This window comes from Macrobrachium rosenbergii, chromosome 24 (genome assembly GCF_040412425.1).
Source record: "Macrobrachium rosenbergii isolate ZJJX-2024 chromosome 24, ASM4041242v1, whole genome shotgun sequence".
Classification (NCBI taxonomy): domain Eukaryota; kingdom Metazoa; phylum Arthropoda; class Malacostraca; order Decapoda; family Palaemonidae; genus Macrobrachium; species Macrobrachium rosenbergii.
Genome location: NC_089764.1, coordinates 909801 through 916313, shown reverse-complemented (window position 1 = coordinate 916313; position 6513 = coordinate 909801).

Below are 6513 nucleotides of genomic sequence, written 5' to 3'. Positions count from 1 at the left end.
GACTAATTGCAGAGCCAGTGTTTTCTTGTCGCTCACTCCCAGACATTGTAAAAGTAACCACTGATGAAGTCAGAGTTGTTCGTCATATTTCCCCTTGCTTGTTTATTTCAAGACTGTAATAAGTCCCTATTCTGTAGCGCATATTACTTATATTCTTTGTGACTGAAACTTCAAACGAATATCAGCGGAATTCACTTGCAAGCGAGGTGGTTTACTTTTCAGAAATGTAACCCTGAATAAAATCTATCTAACATCGGGATCAAACGTAGAACTCTCGAGTGTTATAAAGGAGAATGTTGCTGTTATTTAACAATTTAACATTTGACAGACCTGTGTTAAAAATGCTACGATTCATAATTTCTCATTATTAGGAAAAAACAACTTGAAATATCATTGAACACTAGAATAAAGATGGAAAATAGACTTCCATGTGTGAAGAGAATATGAGCTCACGCGTGTCATGTATTCCTTTATAGAGTAACCAAATACAGTGTTCAGTCCGAGACTTTTCTTTTGGATACGCTTTCCTCTACAAGTATTGAATCTGAGTAGGATATGAAGAAGGTAATTTTTCCTTTCAGAACCAAGGCTTGCAGAGGCCACCGTGTACAGAAATTACAAAGAAATCGTATGCACATCATAGTTAAATTTTCCATATTTTCTGTCCTATTACATTCATCAAGTGTCTCATAGATAGGTAATAATAAGAAACTGTAGTTTGGTAGCTTAAGGTAGGCCTATGTCTTCAACCTACTCATTTGGTAAGAAGTTACATCATTTAAGCCTAATTCTAATTATAAATTCATTTCGAATTAATGAAAATAATTTCTATATGGTAAAAGTCATCGAATCATCATGTCAAGAAAAAATAGCCTATATGGAAGGTAACGACAAGGAAAAGAATCTTGGTCATGCAGCTGTTTTTATTTTTATTATGGGTGATTTCAATTTTCCTTTTCTCTTTCACCCCTGAAATTCTCGGCATTAAAATAAAAAAGTCTGACCTTTTCCCTGTCATATTCTGTAACATGAATACAAGGTATAAGTGTATTCATGAATACAACGTATAATTACAAACGTTGCAATTCCACTGTAGCTATAATTTCAGTATTTAGGCAAAGCCAGGCAAGGAACTTTGGATCATCATTCTGATGACATAATCTCTTAAAGAAAGATGTCAGTTGTAAATTTTCTAAGTGACAAGAGAGGCGATGTAACATTTCAAATTTTTACTTTAGTTAATATAAAGACACTTAATTCCCAATAGGCATATAGTGTTCATATAGCACTTGTTGTTCAACGATCTCTGTTGTTTAGACAAAGTCCACAAGCCCACACAAGACATCTTACAACATGTCATACCTTAACTCAATTACTGGACTTTTGAGCAAGAGGGAATAAGGCCAGCTTTACGTAAACCAACTAAATTTCTTGTTTTATGATTTCGGAAGCTTTGTTGGCATCTTTGAACTTTCGGGAGACTATTTTTCTCACAAAATGTCCATCGTCTGCTGTTTAAACTTGTCCATTCCATTGTTGGAACGGTTACGACTATGATTTCTGTCACTGGTATAACCAGGACCCACTAAGACAGGTCGGCCAGACAAGGGATTAAAGATGAATCACCGGAGTGAACCGAGTAAAGTGAGCCATGGCCTATGATTGACAGGTTGCAAACCAAGGACAGTTAAATACTCAGTACTATTGTAAAAATATATAGGTTACTTGAGGACTACTTACTTTTTATTTATTGAATGTCTGTGGTATTCTGAGTAATCTTCATTACAGTATACGTCAAGATATTATTTAAAACAATAGAAACATAGAATTCTTACCTTCGCTATCGATAGAAAAATTAGCTTACAGTTGTGACAAATGAGGCAGTATTTTTTAACTAAATACCGGACACTTATAAATGATTAGGTCACTGGTAGTCTAGCATTTAGGAGAAAATTAATTCAAAACTGAAACTATTAATACAAAGAGGAAAGATGGTCAACTGTTCTGTTGTATCGACCGACGAGCCAGCAGTGGGTCCTGTCTGCGATGAGCCCGTGTGACGTTACTGTCTGGCCGACCTGCCTTAGTGGTATAACCAAGGTCTAGGGAATACAAGGTCCACCCATCCGCGACCCAAAATAAGACCTTTTCCGCGCAGCTTAGGTCGTGACGTCCGCTCCTCCCGTCTTTGGCTGTTTCCAAATCCCTTTGGCATGACCTTAAGCAGCAAGAGTAAACGTGCAGACCTTTTGTTTACAAACACTTGGAGTGTGGAGAACAGCAAGAAACACTTCCGCGTTATTTTTTAATTTTACATAACTATCTGAATTAAAAAGATCATTTATAAGTTGACTGGAAGTATATCAGACACTTTTCACGGCTGTTGATATGTATAAGAGGCCATGAATATTCATGATGTTACTGTTTATACATGGCAGCTTTGATAACAAGGGGAAAATGCTTGGAGAAATGGCATGGACAAGTCTTTATAGCAAAAGAAAAAACAATTCTTCTATATAAACAAATCTTCAGTGTTTTCTAGGTTTCCACGAACCTCGTGTCGGACGTTGGTCATAAATCTGCATTTGCATATCCAGATGACAAATGCATGACATGTCACTTCTTTTGCTCGGTGATCATGTTGGCACCGTGACAAGAGAAGCTCCTCTTAACCTGGAAGTTATCTTCTTTTAGAACCCCCTTAGTTTTGTCCAGAAAGCTTGAATTTTAGGAATAATGGAGAATTCATATCTTGACTGGTGGTTTCATCCCATCTCCCTAGCGTCTTTGTATGATTAAACTTTCCCCTTTATTGTTAAACGGTTCAACTTTCTCTCTGATATCTCCAGTCCTTCTCAACTTTCGCAGATGGTGTTCTGCTGTCTGATATATCTCAAAAGGAATTGTTATCGGGGAAAATGACTTTGATGCGAAGTTTGGAAGGAATTTCAGTAACGTCAGATCCATTTAATTTTATGAATAATCGAGATCTGTAAATCTAATACTTAGAACGAAAGATAAAACTAAGGATTAAACGGTAGGACTAAAAATAAGTCAAAATCCTAATTGAATTCTTGTGTTTGTTTATAGTTTAGTCTTTTACGAAACTCTGCCTTTTGCCCAGTTTAAAACAATGGCAGTGATATATCTGTCAATTCCAAGCAAACGATTGATTTGTTGGGAAGTTTTTCATACAGCTATAAGTGCATTGCTTTCACGATTTCTATAAACGCAGATTATCAATTTTGCAATGTTCTCCCTTTTCTTGGTCTTCACGTTCTAGTGATGTCCCTCTGTTGTCATTCAGTGCTGAATTTCTTCAACCAAAACCCCGATGATTAGCGGCCTAAAATACGCCACTGTATGCAGTTTGAAAAAAGGAAATAAATTTAATGAGTAAGGAGATCACATAAATGTAAACCATGGTCTTAATAAGTGAAAATGGTTTAAAACTCTGCTAAATAATGAATAAATTCGTTTATTCGTTCATAAGAAGGTTGGTTATATTAGGTAGCAAAATTTTTCCTTTTATTATCTGTGACGGTTTAACGTAAAGGAAAGCGACGTGGTAGGTTACTGATGAAGTTTCTTCCATATTTTGAAAATTTCTATTAACTACAAACCTACACTGTATTATACAGAGGTGCTGTTTTCAATTATATATGCACATTACAAAACCTGTCCCCATCTTTATTACATAATACTACATTTGCATTACAAACGAGAGTCTACCCAATGACTAGAATATTACAGGTCTGTGAATTTCTCAGTTATGTGCCGACTTTAATACATTTGGTATTCCGCAAAAAAAAAAAAAAAAAAATCCTCTAAGCATATCTCTTAGTGTAATCGCATCTAAGCTGTTGGTGTCTTCAATACGGAATTATGCAAAGGAATTACAAGATATCAGCCCTTTTAGAAAAGAAATGTTTTACGTAGAGTCTTCCTGTGGGAACGGCGATGGTAGTGTTAACATAATATTCTGCGTTGACAAAGCAATTTCCTGCCGTCTGCGATAAAATGAAAATACTAATCTGTAAGAAATCGTATTCTATATAGTTATGGAGAAGGAGCTTGTTGTCCCTTCAACCAGAATAATAAAGAAGAGAAAATAAAATACATAATTATGTAATTAGTCTTTTAACAGTTGAATTAGAGTAGGCTATATGGTAATCACTGGGGTCATAATGGATTTTCACTTGTTACTAACAGATTCCATTCATCAAAAACTGGTTCATCTTTTTATCTATTCATTAGGAATGTTCTATATGGGATAAAATTCTCGTTTATAGTATAATTAACAATAAACCAATCCTATTGTAAATGTTTCAGTATTTTATTTTATACGATCTCTGTCACCATTTCCATCATAATTGTATATTTTCACTATTACTATTACTACTAATATTTCTCACGTCTGTTAATTAGAAGGTAATGCTAAATTACAGACTAAGAGAAGAAATTCCTTGTATGTATCATTACTCTTAAAAATAACGAGTGAATTCAGCCGACCCTCCGGAGATATAAAATAATACCAGGGAAAACAAAGGATCTGAAGGAATGAAGTCACGCAGCACCAGATATTCAACATTTTCTGGTTGCCTTCGCCTCACGGGAGCATGAAACCGACCAGCAATTTCTAGGCTTATTATGTGGAGAGTTCCGAAAAAAATTGCTAAATCAAAATGTTTTCTTCCTTGGTTTGAAAAAAAGATATAAAGATATAATATATATATATATATATATATATATATATATATATATATATATATATATATATATATATATATATATATATATATATATATATATATATATATATATATGTAGATGGATTTATGTGTGTTTGTGTGTATTTTCCAGTATAACTCTGAAATGCATTGAGCAGTTTCAACCAAACTTGGTATACATATGACTTATTACCTGGAAAAGAATACTGTGGGGGGTAAGACGTCACTTAGCATCAAAGGGCACCAAAGGGGTTGGGGGTGGGAAGGGCTTCCCTGAAACGGGGCTGGTTCTGCCTGTATACTTAGTTACTAAATAAACTCCACGGGTTTGTCACACCTCATATCGGTATACACATGACTTACTATCATGAAAAGAATACTGCGGGGTAAAACATCACTGGTAACAAATGGGGTGGAGGCGGGAAGAGGTGACATGTAAAAATAACCAGAAACGACAGATATTAGTGTCTATTCCATAGTTTTTGAGGTTGCTGAGATGAATAGTGATACTCCTGATGCCATTTAAGTCCAAGTTCAGCCCTTATAGGAAAGGGGGGGTGAGAAGGAGTGAAAAATAAAATGCAAAAAATGACAGATATTAGTGTCTAATCCACAGTTTCCAAGGTCACTGAGATGAATAGTGACACTCCCGATGCCCTTTCAGTCCAAGTTCAGCCCCAATATGAAGAGGGGTGAGAAGAGGTGAAAAATAAAATGTAAAAAATGACAGATATTAGTGTCTAATCCATAGTTTTCGAGGTTGCTGAGATGAATAGTAACAATCCCGATGCCCTTCAAGTCCAAGTTCAGCCCCAATAGGAAGGGGTGCTGAGAAGGGGTGAAAAATTAAGATGTCAAAATGACAGATATTAGTGTCTGATCCATAGTTTCCAATGTCGCTGAGATGAATAGTGATGCTAGCGATGCCCTTTGAGTCCAAGTTAAGCCCTGATAGGAATGGGGTGGGGTGAGAAGGGGTGAAAAATAAAATGTCATAAATGATAGATGTTAGCATCTAATTCATAGTTTTTGAGGTGGCTCAGATGCATAATGACACTCCTGATGCCCTTTAAGTTCCAAGTTCAGCCCCGATAGGAAGGGGGTGGGGTGTGAGAAAGGGTGAAAAATAAAATGTCAGAAAGACAGATATTAGTGTCTAATCCATACTTTTGAGGTTGCTGACAGCTCTATGACTATCGATTCAGACTTTAAGTAACCCATATGTCGATCCAATATAGGTTCCTCGATTGCACGTTTACTTCTCCTCGATGTAATCGAGGAACGTATATTGGATCAACACATAGGTTACTTAAAGAATAAATCGACAGTCATAGAGCTGTTAGCTATAGAACTGGCACTAAACTTCCAAATCCCGAATTTTCCAACATAAGGAATCATGCCGGTAAATGCAAATATTCTATTCGGTACAATGACTTTAAGGTTTTGGGCAGAGCTTATAATCATAAACTTTTAACAATTAATGAATTATTGTTTATCAAAAACCTGGTCCCCTCACTGAACACCCATGCCACGTCCACACCTCTTTATCTCTCGTGAACTGTTTGCGTTTTTGGTCAGTCCTACCTCTGCCTCCACACTCAACAGTTGGTCCCTATTCATATTCTTTAACTGTGTTTGTTTTAACGAAACTTGTATTGCGTATTTTAATATTCGACACTTAATTTTATTGTAATAATTAGGTATTATTACTTGTAGCTTGAAAATGATGCCTGCTGGTTGGCTTCGAAACGTGCAACTGAATAAATATAACTTTCTTGACCAG